This window comes from Tupaia chinensis, unplaced genomic scaffold (assembly GCF_000334495.1).
Source record: "Tupaia chinensis unplaced genomic scaffold, TupChi_1.0 Scaffold000007_1, whole genome shotgun sequence".
Taxonomy (NCBI): domain Eukaryota; kingdom Metazoa; phylum Chordata; class Mammalia; order Scandentia; family Tupaiidae; genus Tupaia; species Tupaia belangeri.
This window is the reverse complement of record NW_006159436.1, coordinates 3,683,616-3,700,105: the sequence shown is the minus strand read 5'-3', so window position 1 is coordinate 3,700,105 and position 16,490 is coordinate 3,683,616. Positions and strand designations below refer to the sequence as shown.

General features: G+C 41.6%; 1 pseudogene; it reads left to right on the top strand.

The window, feature by feature from the left end:
• Positions 1 to 16,490, top strand: part of LOC102470191 (SWI/SNF-related matrix-associated actin-dependent regulator of chromatin subfamily E member 1-like) — a 63,560-nt pseudogene that overhangs the window by 29,456 nt on the left and 17,614 nt on the right.

Here is a 16,490-nt window from a genome sequence, read left to right as displayed (position 1 = left end):
AGTACTCATTCCCTTGATGCCCCCGATATCACCCTTCTTGTAGATTCACATATGTTGCCAAAGGAACCACTCCATGTTTTCTAAAAAGGCCTAGAGAACATAATTTAAGGTGCCTCTCCTCTTGCCCTTTGTGTTCGTCATTTTGGCTAATTACTGGAAGATGGCAGTTCCGGCCAAAAGCCCCGAACTAAATTTCTACCTTGAGATATCAGTCTGCCCATGACAGAGTGCTTAATGTAGTTATTTCCAGATAAATTCCATCAAAACTGGGTTTGTGCTCAGACTAGAAGCATAGGCCTGTGGTTCTGAGATGTGCCCTCCCCTGAGAGGCAGGCGAGAGATGCAGTGTCCCCCTGGTGCCTGCTATAGTGTAGCTCCTCCTGTTGCCGTGTCTTCACTATTGGCCTTGACTCCAGCACCTCTACTACTGACATTATCAGACTTCCCACACCCCCCGGCATCAGTCCACGAGGCCATTCTTGGTCCCCTTTGTCTGAATAGCTTGTCTCCATGCCTCGGGACAGTCTTAGTACTTCTTGAGTACACAGGCACTTAGGGATGTTCTAACTTACTGCTCTGGGCTCTTGGAGAATTCAGAGGGCCATGTGAGGTCTTGATGCATGTGGGTATAGATCCAGCTCAGCATGGTCTTAGATCTCTCACTGCCTCTGAGAAGCAGGGGACTATGCGGGGCGGCCTCCTGAGAGTCTTCATGGGAAGCAGCCATGGCCTCCTCAACTCTCAAATCCTCAAATGCTCAGGGTGGTTCTTCTAATTCTCACTAACCCCGAGGGTCTGGGCTGGATGGTGTCTCTTCCTCAGAGTCTAGCTCATCGAGCTGCATCTTCATAGTATACCCTCTCTGTTAAGTGCTTGCCCCCAGATTTTTAAAAAATCTTCTTATTCATGCAACTGATTACATCTGCCTCTTTGTGAGGCTTGGCTGCACTGTTACAGGTTTCTGGGGCCACAAGTGTGGTTGTCTTTAGGAAATGTTTTCCCTGGCTCCCTATCCAGCCCCTATAAATAGGCCAGCACAGAGAGTTGCAGGTGTCACACAGATACCACAATGTCACTTGAAAATTGATTATAATCATCCCTTAGTATCTGTGGGACTTGATTCCAGCACCTCTTCCAATACCAAAATCCACAAGTGCTCAATTCCCTCCCATAAAATGGGGCAGCCCATAACCCACACACATCCTGTGTGCTTTAAATCTTCTCTAGATTACACACAATACCTAATACACAGTTCATGTACAAATCATTGTTATATGGCATTATTTAAAAATATATATTGCTTTTTATTTTTATATTGCTACTTTTTTCCCAAATATTTTTGATCCATGGCTGGTTGAATCCATGCACATAGAACCTGGGCTGATAGAGAGGGCCAACTGTACTTTTCCTGAGTAGTAACAGAGGTTCTTTACTTTATAGTCAATCTTACCTTTTCTCTTACTATTAGAAATAAGCCTAAAGTCTCCATGTATCGTGTCATTTAGGATTACATCAGTAGCAATGACGAAACAAACAATCTAAACAGAAAACACATTTTTTTTTTTTCAGATAAAAGGAATTCCAGGAGCCGAAGCCATCAGGATGGCTAATCATTAAAGCACTCTCTTTTCCCACTTTTCCCTTGTGCTGTCTCTAACAGATAGGCCTTCTTCTCATGTTTGTGATCCAGAAATCTCCAGGAGGCTACTTTGCCTACAGACCTCAGATCTCCATTCCAACTGGAAAGAAAGAATATTGGCAGTGAGGCCTTTTCCTTTAATTCAAGAAAGTGTTACCCATCACTATGGATTTTTAGCTCTATGTCAGTAGCCAGAATTACGTCACATGCCTTCCCTTAATTTTGAGGGTTGCTGGGAAAACTAGTATGCTGACTTTTCTCCTTTTCTTCCTTAGAGGAAGGAAAGGGAGAAGGAGATTGGGAGTGGATTTGGGATAGTCAACCCATAATATCTGGCAAAGGTCAAATAGAGATCCTTAGAGAGAAAGCAGTAAACCTGATTTATTTTTCTGTCTTTTAAATTTGCCAGGTGTGTGCACTTGCCAGAGAGAGAGGTGGAGTAGGGAGGGAGTGACCACACTGCGATCCCTTTTTCATTTCTCCATCCTGCCGGGACTTGGAGTATGCACACACATGCACCTGGTGTTCTTTTCAAGCCCCCAGGTCTGAGATTCAAATCACATGATCAGTCATGTGGGATCTGGCTCCCTTAATCACCAGGCCACAGAACTGGCCCATAAAGCTGTTTCAAAAGACAGCATTACTTTCTGATGTCATTGCAGCTTACTGATCTTTTGAAAGTTTAACATCTCTTTGCTGATTCAGATCATTAATTTATTGAGGAACTGGTTCTACGGATTATGTGGACATCATCTACAAATGAAGGAATTTCCAAATCATTTAATAGAGGAAATAAGATGGGTGGTAAGAATCATATATCATCACCTTCGGGAACAAACTTTTTAAGCACTTTAGAAACAATCTCATAAAAAACAATGATGAATTACATAATTTTAAATTCTTCCTTTCTTTTGGGTAAGGCTAAATTACCCCCTACTTGCCAAAACATACTGGAAATGTTTTATGGGCTTAATTTTGATTCCTTTATGTATGTGAAAGTAATAAAAGTGTGTTTCTTTAAACATATTTCATAATTTAGAGCTTTCATAAATTCATGCTGGCTTTTCTTTCTAGTATACAATAAATTAGAACCTACTGCATATTGATCATATACTGATTAGTATGTGTGTGTGTGTGTGTGTGTGTGTGTGTGTATGTGTGTATGTATATATATATAAACAGTATGAACTTGGGCATAAGGAGGCAGCTCAAGGTAGGAAAAGGAAAAGGAAATAAAGGAAAGATACCAGGAAAATGGGTGCATTGCGCAAGGGTCAGCTAACCATAGCTCATCAACCTGATTCATCTTGCCATTTATTTTTTATAAATGTAAATTTTGTGGGAACACAACAGCTTATTTCTTACATATTGTCTGCTGTTATTTTCATGCAACAGCAGCAGAGTGAGTAATGACAGAGACTGTATGGCTTGCAAAGCTTAAAATTATTTCCTATTTGGCTCTTCATAAAGAGTTTGCTGGCCCCTGTGTAACCATCATGAGTGGTTCCTTGAGAGCCGGACCCAGGACTAGATTCCTCTTGCCTCCATGTGGAAATCAATGTAATATTTAAGTCAAATATTTTAAAAATATAAAAAAAGGAAAGCCTGTGAGTAAATGAGCAATAGGGTGTTTAGGATCCCCAGATAGAAACCACCAGGACTGAGTCTTTTCAGGCTGATATAAAATATCACAGACTAACCAACAGAAATTTACTTCTCATAGTTCTGGAGACTGGGAAGTTCAAGGCCAAAGTGTTATCAGATTCTGGAGTCAGAATCTGGTGAGGACCTACTTGTTCATAGATGGCACCTTCTCTCTGTGTGGAAGGGATGGACAAGCTTCCTTGGGGCTCGTCTATCTGTTTGGGAAGGCTTCACCCTCATCTCCTAATCACCTCCCAAAGGCCTCCCTTCTCAATATCATCACATTTTGGGATTAGGTTTCAACATGTGAGTTTTGGAAGAGAAACATATTCTGAGCATGGCAGAGACATTTATTATCATATCCAAACAACTGGTTCTTGGGACCAGCAGTTGACATAATGGCTATGTTGCTGGACTCCCATGTAATTGACTGTGATTCAAGTCCTGGACCTGGTGGCTTAAACTCACGCCAGTGTGCTGGTGTGCCCAAGATCCCGAGAGTAGAATGGAGAAGGGATTGCAGCCTGGCCATCCCCTGGGGGGTGATTTCTCGCTTTCTGTCTCTCTGTCTCTGTCTGTCTGGTGAGTGCATGTGCCCTATAGCAAAAACCTCTCAAAAAAAAAAAAAAAGCTAGTTTTGTATTTCTGTGTTCAACTGCAGCTCTCATGAAAGATAGTCTCGGTGTACTGCATTTCATCTCAGTTCTGAGTCTGTAGCTGGCACAGTGACAGGACCCCGAGTCTGCTCTTGGCTGGACCTGTGCCCCTGAGCAAGTGACTGACAAGATAAGTTTCTTAGAAACTTTTCTTCCTCATTTCTCAAAGGGGAGGGTGAGACTCACTGGACAGAATGGACCAAAGGGTCTCTAAATTTTCTTTCTTCACAAAAGTTCTCTGATTCAGTTACAAGGCAACTCATATCTAAAAGAGGAGGATTTTTTTTTTTTAATTCACAATATCATTCTGAATTCTCTCTTCCATTTGGAGCCTGTGTTGAGAAGAGTGTCTAAACCAACCAGACCTATATCATCGCTCATCTGCAACTCTTTGTGAACATAAAGCATGAACCCTTTCAGGGACAAAAGTTGTCACTTAGAGGCTGCAAATAACAGAAATAGCTGATCTTATTATTATTAGTAGTAGTAGTATTTGGAGAGGTTTTTGCTGTAGGGCATGTGCGCTCACCAGAAAGACAGAGACAGAGAGACAGAAAGCAAGAAATCACCCCTCAGGGGGGATGGCCACACCGCAGTCCCTTCTCCTCCATTCTCCTCTTGGGATCTTGGGCACGCACACGCATGCACTGGGCGGGGTTTAAGCTACCAGGTCTGGGACTTGAACCACGGTCAGCTACATGGGAGTTCAGCAACATAGCCATTATGCTAACTGCTGGTCCCGAAATAGCTGATCTTTATTGAGCGCATCTTAGATTCCAGACCCTCTTCTAAGCACTCTAGTAGCTTATTTAATCTGCACAGGAGCCCCAAATTAAATACAATCATGAGCTTCATGTTATAGATGAGGAAACTGAGGCAACTTGCCCCAGGACATATAGTCATTGCACTAGTTCCAGGTCCATACGCTCAACTGCTCTTCTTTCTACCTCCCTGAGTAGACAAGGACTAGACAAGAAGGAGACAAGGAAGTATACAAGGTGCAGGCTGGCGTTCCTGGATGCTATAGACACTATAGGAAACTGAACTAGACTTCTTTCACGTACCAAAAACCTATTCTGTGCCATCAAGATCATCCTTCCAAGCTAGTTTTCCCAGCCTCCTCCTCTTGTCTCCTGAGTCAGATATTTTTAAAAAGTGGGGAGGGATTAGGACCATCGCTATGGCAAGACAGGTTGGAAACTGGGTCATTTTTGTGAAATCGACCTTCTTTGCCAATACCATTTTTAAATTCTTTCTGAGAATTAAAAAACAAACAAGCAAACAAATGATGTGGAACAATCTGTGGCAGATGGTTATTTCAGCTCGAGGTGAGTTTTTGTCATTATATTCTGGGAAATGGAAACTATTGCTTTAGATAATCATCTGTTATTTTAGCAAACTGCCAGCTAGGAACCATGGTAGCTATGATAGTTTAGGATGGTGATTTTTTTCTTTTCCTAGAGATTAGCACATAAACTATTTCCATTTGAGGGTTGAGGAACTTAAAACATCCAGTATGAGAAAGAAACATTTTTACTCTATAGTTTCTTGCTGTGGGAAGGAGCCTGGCAGAGAGAAACCGGTATTCTGTACCATACCATTGACTATGAACAAGAAAATCGAACAGTTCAGTTGTGGGGTGGGAGAGGTGAAATAAAATTAGGTTTAAAGAACAAGTTAGCCTTCTTCTCAAGGTTTAGCTTCCCCTAGAAAATACGGCAATAACTGTGGTGTTCATTACCAGTGAAAGTCCCTAATTAATTTATTTTATGTTAATTAAGTTTATAATTATATAGTAAAACATTTACTTTCTCCCTCAAGAAATTGACTGAATCTTCTGAAGGGGCTTTGCGACTGTAATTTAGGTGCAATTAGCCAGTTAAATTTAGTTAGGGTTTGGTTCATTTAGCTGCTGCCGGAAGATGCTGCAGAACTAGTACCATCTCAGAAGAAATCTGGATAGAGAGGAGGCGTTTCTGGACGCCCGCCTCTTGCCTTTAGACAGTTACAATAGTTTAGGTGTCTAGAAAAATTGAAAGCTGAAAAATCTATCAAGATGTAGTTTCATAATGATCATCTTTGTCTGCCTTTAGTTATAGAACTATAGAGTCCTATCCTGAGGATAAGGAAAGATCCTTTTGCAGAAAATTTCTTTATGGTTCTGGAATTGGAACGGCAGCCATGGAATGGTTCTCAGATATTTTCCACCATGGGTGTGAAATCCCTGGCAGTTGCCAGCATGCAGATGCAGAGGAAAATCACCAGCCAGCAGCCGCCATTTTGGCATTGAAAGTCTTACCTACTGAGACTGGTGTGATAGGGTATGGGCTACCCTGTGGCTTGGTCAGCTCTGGTCCTGCACGGCCTTCTTCCAGCATCTCCAGGGTTTCCATCTTTCAGATGGAGTCACCAGGAGGTTGTAGTTGGAATTTTTGAGCAAAGTTTTCTTCTGTGACTTTTTACTTTATAACTCATGACAAGGCATCTGTTTAGGCCTATGATTTAAAATGTGATTGGAAGTAATCATCTACAGTGGCTACTGAACTGACTAAGGGTGGGATTGGAGTTCACTGTGAATGGAAAGCTGGGAAGCCCCAAGGCAGGATGACTCTGGTAAGAAGCATCAGAGTATCCCAGCAGCAACCCTGTGCTTGGTGTAGCAAGGACCCATTTGATTTAAGTCCTCCTTGGTTCTTGAAGCATTTATTTTTTTAGTGGGTCAATAAAAGTTCTTGCTTTGCTAAGGAAGCTCAAACATTTTTTTTTCCTAAAGTGGTAAGTTAGATTAAACAAAATAATTTTATTTTATTTTTTATTGCCAGAGGGCACATGTGTTCTCCAGAGGGAGACAGAGACAGAGAGATGGAGAAGGATACGGCCCTCCCTCTATCCCCAAATAAGGCACGGTCACACCATAATCCCCTGTCCTCCATTTCTCTACCCTATCAAAATTTTTGGCATGCACATACACTTGTGCTTTTCAGGCCACTGGGGTAGGAATTTGAATCATGGCTATGGTGGATCCAGTTCCCTTAACCACCAACTGTGGGCCTCGCCTACACAAGATAATTTTAAAAACCGGCCATGGTTAATTACTGTGCAATTAATGTGTAAAACATAGGGTTAAGTTAAACATAATGTGGTTACTTTGTCCTTTTCTACCTTTATGTTTTAATCTGTAAAATGAGATCACTTAAACCTATTTTACTTCACATCAAGCAAACTATTCCTCCTCCCCAAAGATGTCTATAAAATATGACTCACATGTACTTAAAGAGGTGTATGGAAACCCACATTTTTAGATGTTGGGGCCAGCAGATGGCATGGTGGTTAAAGTGCTAGAGTCCCACATGGCTGATTGCATGGTTTGAGTCCTGGACCCAGTAGCTTGAGAATCATGGTAGGTATGTGTATGTGTCTATGATCCAAAGAGGAGAATGGAGGAGAAGAAATTGTGGTATGGCCAGCCCTGGGGAGTGATTTCTCACTTTCTCTCTCTCTGTCTCTGGTGAATGCACATATCCTATGGCAAAAACATAAAATAATAATAATAAAATGATAATGATGTCAGACATTTTGGATACATTAAATTTTTATTTAAAATATATTCTAAAATGCATCCAGTGTTTTGAGCCTGGTTTATTTTTGGCATGGTTCCCACAATTCTTAGCTAACGCATTTTATTTGGTATGTGTTCTAGGCCGTTCTCTATTGATTAATCACTGAATATGTGCCACTGGGTGATTTATAGGAATAGAGGTTTATTTAGCTCATGGTTTTGGAGCTCCATGGAAAGAGAAAACAGCTTTTGAGAGTCTTCTTGTTGGTGGAGAACATTATTCATTTATTTCTTGAGAGAGAGAGAGAGCTCCAACAAGGGTTCAGTCCTGGGCCATCCTAAACATGCCAGGTGTGATTGCAAGCTTATAATCCTAGATAATTGGGAGTCTGGGATAGGAGGATCAGGACACAGTGAGCCCTTGTCAGAAATACCTAACTTGTCAGCAGCCCATGGTACAGTGCTAAGATTCTATGTAGAGGATGCTAGATCTCATACGGCTGACCAGAGTTCCTATCTCAACCTCATTAGCTTCACACAAGGTTTGTGTGTATATACCTGAGATCCTGATAGGGCAGATAATTGGAGTAAAAAAGATTGAGCATGACCACGTCCCAGAGGGGTGGGTTGGTGTATAACCCTCTGTCTCTCTCATTGTTGTTGTTATTATCATTATCATTTTAATTTAAATATGTCTACCCTTTCTTTCTGTCTTTCCAGCCCTCCTTCATTCCCTCCCTTTCTTTCTCCTAAAAAAAATGATTGATTAATTGTGCCTGAACCAAAGGATTCTGAAGGGACTGGTGTTACTATTAGGTCATCGGGAAAGTCATGATGTATTTTTCTGTGCATAAATTCAACATGACTTTCCCGATCAGGAATCAAGGGGTAGGGAGACTCTTTCAGGAAGGGATATTGCCGTGTAAAACTACTGAGGCTACTCCATGACTGGCTGCTCTTATATGTTCTTTAGGATTAGTGAAGACAGTGGGAAGGCATAGCACATGGTCTCTTTCTAAAATGGGCCTTTTCCAAAATGTGCTCTTTGAGCAAATAAAAATACCACTGACAGTAGAAGCTTCTAGAACTGTGGAGTTAATTTAAGCCAAGTTGGGGATTCTGTTGGCTGCCTCAGTCTGAATGTGTACAAGGCTATGACCTTGGGATGGGCTTTGCATTTTTTGATTTTCCTGTTAGGAATCTGGGAGTTTGGGAGAGGAGTATGTTGGATATTGTTGGATAGAGTAAATGCTCTATTTTCATGAGGCTGTTTGAACCGGGTCACCTGCTCAGTGTACAGAACATGTATAGGGATTGCCTGTTGCCAGAATCCTAAGGGTTCCTTTGAAACATGGAGCCTGGGGCAGGTCTAGGTGTGCACTCTTTCAGGCTTATGAGCAATTCAGGGATCTGCCCTTATAAACCTTGCTAGGATAAGGCAAGATTTTGGGGGTTTAAGTTGGATTCACTTTCCCAGGATCTGATCTGAGACTCTTTTCACTTTCTTTTTTAAGTGTATCCATTTATTTCTTGAGAGAGAGATCTCCAACAATGTCTCCATGTTGCAGTGCACCCAGACTCAGCCAGAACCTGGATCATCAGCATGTACACACCCTGTGTTCTCAGGGAGGACCCAGGATGTGAACCCAGGCTTTTCCTGTGAGGGTCCAGTTATATCAGCCTATACCACCACCTGGTCCCTAGTCTTTACAGAGAAATGTCAGGGAATGCTCCAGGTAGACTGACAAAGGATATGATGATCACTATTTTAACCCAAACTTCCCCAGACATTAACAGAGACTGTGGCAACCCTGCTGTGGAGGAGGGACACTTTTTTTTGAGAAGTTTTTCTATAGGGTGCATGCATTTGCCAGAAAGACAGGGAAGTCAGAGAGATAGAAAGTGAGAACTCATTCCCCAGGGGGGATAGCTATGCCGCAATCCCTTCTCCTCCATTCTCTTGGGATCTTGGGCACACATGCACACGCGCCCGGCTTGAGTTTAAGCCACTGGGTCCGAGACTCGAACTGCGGTTGGCTACATGGGAGTTCAGCAACATAGCCATTACGCTAACTGCTGGTCCCAGAGGGACACACTTTAAATGATTACTCTAGTTAGGTAATGCCCAAGATGATAGGAGTCCTATTACTAGTTGCACTAGTGAAAAAGCAAGAGAGAAAAAGGGCATATTTGGGTAAAGGACCTCCTTCTTGCTGCATAATCTCTCTTCACATTTGGGCACATTCACTTTTCTGGATAAAAGGCTGTGGCCAGGAAAGTGTCTTTTTCCCTGGACAGCTTCCTGTTCTCTGCCCTATTTCCCTTTCATGGTCACAGCAGGTACCTGGAAGCAGGTCCTACCCACCATGGTCTGGGAGCAGGACCCTGGGCAGCTGGAGGCTCCTGTCCTTGTTTGTGGGGATTGGGCAGTGGGGTGGCCATGTGGCAGCAGCATATGGAGAGAAGGATGCCGTCAGGGGCCTGGGAGTGACCACGTGAACTAGGCTCCTTGAAAAGTCTAGTTCAGTGCTCAGAACTAGGCAGCTCAATCTTGCTGGCTCGAGATCATAGGCTGGTATCCTACCTTCTAAGGTGTCCCTGGCCTGGCAGACACAGGATTTGCTTTCCATGGAGCTCTCAGGAAGATTCTGGTAACCCATGTTTGCTGTAGTCAGTTTGTGGTCATTATCAACTCCACTTATGCTTGTTTTGTGTTTCAGAATACTTGGTGCTTAGCTGAGGTTTCGTTATCTTTCCTTGATTAGATAATTTACATGGTGATAGGATTTATATTCAAGGAAGAGTTTTTTATTTGACCTTATCTTTTTTTAAGAATCATTTTTAAAATTTTATTTATTCATTCATTTATTTTAATTTGATTAGACACACACACACACACACACACACAGAAAGAGAGAGAGAGAGAGAGAGAGAGAGAGAGAGAGAGGAGAAAGTGAGAAAGTAAACTACCAGGTCTGGGACTCGAACCATGGTCACGTGATCAGTCCAACGCCTTAACCATCATACCACTTACTGGTCCCAACCTTTTCCTTTCTTAATTGGAACCACTGTTGGATATGACTTCTGGGGTTTGCAACAACAGGCAGGGAAGTTGTCCACACAAAACTCCCCCTAGTTATTGCTTTCTTAGAAGGAATACTGAATGTTAAAGATCTTCAAAGTCTATTTTATTTTCACTTATGTTCTTACTTTTAGAATCAGTATAAACATGGACTTGGATTTATATTCCCATTTAAGAACCTTATTATCTTTATGTTTACTCCTCAATAATCACTGTCATTATCTTTATATGCTTGAGGTCTCTGAAGTGCATCAATAGCAGCAACTTTTTTATGATCCTCTATCATTCCATCTCCTACTTTTAGTCTGTGTCATAATTATTATCATTCCTCCAAGGCACTGGCTGACCTGTGTACAAATCTTTTCTCTTGTGTATTTTGTACATTACTTACTTCTCTAGAAATATATTCCTATATTTATTTTAATCTGTAACCCACAGCTTCAGCTACAAATGGGCAGAGCCAAGTAACTGGCATTGTGTATGTTTCGGGTTCTTTTAGATCTTGTATAGTTAATAAATTGATCAAGTAATAGGATTTATACCATTAAACTCTTGCTTGAACCTTATAGGTGCTAGCACTCCAATTTTATATACTGTGGAGAACCACTGACTAGAGTATTTTGATAAAAAGAAACTTAGGACCAACACCTATGGTAGCAGCAGCACGCATCTACTCTTATGGAATGAGATTTATATTGCCTTGCTTATGTGTACTGAGTATTTGAGTCTCTGGTAACCCTCTCTCAGCTCAGAATTATGGAATGACATCTTTAAGAAAATGTCATTTCATACTACAAAGAGCGACCCTATGGATTTTGCAATACCAGAAGACTAGACACACACCATGGAGGACAATAGATTGACTTGGTTGTCTCTGTGTGGTAGTGAAGACTTTTAGCAAGTGAGGACCCCTTGTTGCAGTCTGCTATTGCATCTCTGACAGGAACGCCTGAGATTGGGTATTTTATAAAGAACAGAGGTTTATTTAACTCATGATTCTGGTGACTTGAAAGTTCAAAGGGGATGAGACTGGAATCAGGCCAGCTAAGTTAACATGGCTGACAGAAGCAGAGAGGCTGGTGGCACATGAAAGCGTGATCTGTATTCCATGGGAGTTTCCATGTCTGTTTTGGTCTCATTCCCTCTTCTTATAAGCCCATTAGAATGAGGGACCAGCAGATGGCATAGTGGTTACACCACCAAACTCTCATATAGTTGACTGCAGTTCAAGTCCTGGACCTGGCACATGTGCATGCGTGTCCCAAATCCCAAGAAGACACTGGAGGAGAAGGGATTGCAGTGTGGTTAGCCCCCCGGGTGGGTGATTCTTTCTTTCTGTCTGTCTCTCTGGTGAGCACAGGCTCCTTATAGCAAAAAATCTCTCTAAAAACAAAAACAAAAACAAAAACCAAAGCAAAAACAAAAAACCAAACTCAATCACGGGGACTCTGACCTAACCATCAAATAACTTCTCTTTGCCATGGCCCCAGCTTACAATCAGATTAAATTTTTACCCTCTTAGTCCTATTACAATGACTCAACACATGAATTTGGGAGATATATTCAAACTAAGCCCTATTCAAACCACAAACTCCATCTTTTTTTTTTTTTCCTCCATTTAAAGTGTTTTTATTTTTTTTTTTTTTTTCCTCCATTTAAAGCGTTTTCAGGTGCTTCCATGAGTAGGAATAATGGAATCAGTCTTTGGATATACTACCTGTCTCATATGAAGTGTCCCAAAAGGTAGCAATGAAGTCCTCAGACGCTGTCATCAGGCCCTGCTGATTAGAGCACATCATTGAATTTTAATCATGCAATAACTTTGACTTTCTTTACACATTCTAGCTTAGCCAACGACGTCATGTTTTCTAAATTTCATTTTTCAGGTCATAACTGAACTTCTTTTTGCAAAGTCAATTCAGAACCTTTCCTTTGAAAGTCCTACTGACCAGGGGCCAGCAGGTGGTGCAATGATTAAGGCACTGGACTTCCATATGGCTGACTACAGTTCATATCCTGGACCTGGCAGCTTGAAAATCACTCCAGGCACATGTGTGTGCCTGTCCAAAATCTCAAGGGGAGAATGGAGGAGAAGGGATTACTGTTGCCATCCCCCAGGCGGTTGATTCCTCACTTTCCCTCTTCCTGTCTCTCTGTAGGGCTAGTGCACATGCCTTATGGCAAAAACAAAAACAAAAACAAACAAACAAACAAACAAAAAAACAAAAAAAAAGAAAAAAAGCCCTACTGACCTCAGCCATGTATTTTTAGTTTTTCCTCTCCAGTTAACAAAAAAACAAGCATTTTTTTCCCTTTGTCTCCTCCCACACCCAGTGTAATTTTGATCATAGTGAAAATTAGAATAAATCAAGTCTACAACCTTTTCCTCAGGAGCTTAAAATACTCTAGTAGGTACACACTGGACGTCCATGTGTCTTACCCTGTAGTCTTCAATATACTTCTGAACATTATGTGATTTTGCACTGGGAGCTTTGAAGTGAAAGGACCAGCAGATGGCATAATAGTTACATTGCTGGACTCCTACATAGTCCACCACGGTTCAAGTCTTGGACCTGGTGGCTTAAACCTCACACTGTGTGCATATGCATGCACTCCAGAAGGAGAAGGGATTGCAGCATGGTCATTCCCTCTGGAGGGTGATTTCTCACTTTCTGTCTCTTTGTCTCCCTGGTAAGTGTACCTGTCCTATAGCAAAAATCTCTCAACACACACACACAAAGAAAAAGAAAAAAAAACACACACACACACACACACACACACAAAAAACTAAATTTCAGACATCACTATTATGAAACCTAAGATTCAGCTCTTGGTATTTGTGAGGCAGTGCAGGGCATAGAAATTGTCTAGACATACTCCCTCTGCCCTTCTGTGGGATGCAGTCTGGGATATGGTGACGTCAAAGGTAAATAAATACAAATTTCACAAAGGTATAAAGGAAGACCACATGAGTGGAACTGAGCCCGAGTTGAGAGGAAGGTAAACTAAATACTCACAGAAGCTGGTTTTTGCACTCGACTTTGAAGAGTGGTCAAGATTACTAGAAGGAGATTTTGCTTAAAAAAAGGAGATCTCAGCAGAAGAGTGTGGATGTGAACAAAGCAATTCCTTGGAAAGCAAAGGGGATGTTTGAGGGATACTTCTTCTCTGGACAGAGCATAGAGAAGAATTCCCTAGGACTTCCCCCTACGTCTTGAGACATTTCTGCTACCGGTGCAGATGATACCCTTGTCAAAGATGGACTGACAATCTTAAGGTTCTGAGTTTAGGTTTCAGCACTTTCATTCATTTCTTGGGTGACTTTGAACACTTTACATCTGCCATGCGAGCTGACTGAGTACCCCATAAAATAATTTTTAAAAAGTATCAACAACAAGGAATAGTTGCCTCAACAGCCAGCAGATATTAAGTGTCCCACAAATGTTAAATAAGGGCAGTCAGCATTGAAGCCCGGGTAGGAGCTAATGTAGGATTGCTCCTTGCTCAAACCTAACTATGATGGAAAGCTTTTTGAACACACTATTATCTAGGCACCCAATGTTGTGAGAACACAGGAGTTTATTATTTTACTTTATGTAGCAAACATTTCCCAGAAGGCTCAGGAAGCATTTGTTCTATCTTCCAGTGAAGGTGAGCTGTTACCTGATGCCCTAGCCACCAAGCCATCGTCAAAGTGGCACCACACCCTGTAGATACCCAAGTTGGCAGTTTTCTGCCTGAACTCTCCAAATGACAAATGTGATAAGATTTGCTGTTTTAGATAGCAGCTGCATCTCTCTTCCGTTCCCTTGGCTTCCTTTGGACTCAGCAGTTTTCCTTTTTTGCTCCAGATAAATTGCTGTTAATTTAAATGTACTGCAGATCCTTGCCATTTTATGGCTGATTGCTTCTGAGTAATAGGAAGAAAATGTGTGCACGTTGGAATATAGATAAATCGAAGTGAGTTGCGAGCCAATAGTAAAACGCAGAGCGCTTCGCCGACCTTAAACCTCCCCCTCAACCCTCTTCCATCCTTCCCTTTGAAGAGGTCAATGAGTAGATCCTCAATCAGCAAGTAGCAGAGGTTGAGTTTTAGAACACATCCGGTTTTTCCCTCACTGCTTTCAACTTTGCATCTCATTCCTCAGACAATAGCTCCTCTATCTCTGTTCCCATTTAACTCAGCTGCTGTATGAAGTGGTGACAAAGTTTCTTTAAAGTTGTTTTTGATCAAGGAGTTGGTCTCACGATAACTACCATGAACCATCGGAATGCTGCAAATGCTTCAGAATGTCACGTTGTCAAAATATCTATATTTCAGGCTCCTAAGCTAGACAGCTCGTTTGGCTGCTAAACCCACAAGATGTTCAACCATTTGTTGTGGTCTAAAAGCTTTCCCCCTCACTAGGAGAAAATAATCATCTATTGTTTTATATCATCTTGTGGTCCCTTTCTTGAGATTTTTATAACAGGAGAGGGCAAGAGTCATAAGATCTTGGTAAGTACATAGGCGCCCTGTTTGAATTTTGTTGTCAACCCTTTAGAAATATGAAGCATTCCATATGTTCCTTTTTAAGAGTCAACTCTGGAAATCAAACTAATTTTCCAATATGTGGTGGGATATCTTTAGTCTCCCAGCAATGTGTGCAGATCAAGGGTGTTGAAGAGGAGACTGCTTTGCCTTCCTTGGGGTGAGGGGTGGTAGAGGTGGCAGACACTGCATATTGTCACAATTGTAACAGACTGGCTTTTCTCACAAGGTCTATACCATGTGTATTTGTATGGTGGCTTCTCTTGTTTTTATTGGATGGGCATGTGGAGCTGATCGACATGGGGAGGATACATCACAAAAGGCAAGGAGAAGGAGGATGCGAGGGACTCGACATTGTTTTAAATAGGGGCAAATGCAGTTGCAGCTTGAGCAAATGGCAATCCAATAGACCTGGCATCTAGCAAAGCACTCTGGATTTTCTGATTGTAATAATTAATGAGCCTGGAGAAGCGTGGGGCAGGAAAATGGCCAATAAAAGCAAAGGAAGAGTAGCCTGTTTCCCACTGCAAACACTCTGGCATCAATAAACTCTTGGAGTTCCTGTGCCGTAAGTGCATTGGAAATAAGGCATTGCATTTAGTAATTTAATCCATTGTGCTATTAACACACACACACACACACACACACACACAATGCATTCAAGATTGAATGGGCAGAGGAACTAGTATATTGAATTGACAAGTCTTTGTGTGTGCATGTGTGTGTGTGTGTGTGGGGGGGGTGATGTCTTCTATTTGTATCACCAAGCTTCTCTCGTTTTCATTGGCTAATTTGACATCCTTACATTAATCTTACTGTTTCAGTGTAAAGGAATTTGAGATCCACCCTCTTAAAACCTGAAGGAGTAACTAAGGAGTTTGGTTTGTTAATTTGGTCTGTTTCTTGTACGTGCCATAGTGCACTCTTAAACCATTGTTGCCTAGAGGCAAAACTTACAGAGACTGGAGACAGATATAAGAATGAATCAGCTTCACTGAATACTTCCTAAATTCTCAGGGCTTTGTGGGTGATTAAATTCATAAATGACATTTGGCGTCCATAGCAAATTCTTTTTCTGACAGTTGGAAGGGCAAGGAAGAAAAATGCCATGGACATTGAGCTCTATAGACTCTCTTAGCATTGTTGTAAATGACGATACAGATTGGTGGTGGTAATTACAGCTCTGGAGGCAGATGACACCAGCACTTGGCAGACCAGACACCAGGTTGAGGAAGATCGAGAGTCTGGAGAATTGGGTTTAGAGACACCTTCTAAAGCTAAACTTGAACATGCCTTGGGATTTCTATTACATCATCTATTTTGTCACTCATGACTCTGATAAAAATGCATGCCAGTCACACAGAGAATTATATATACTA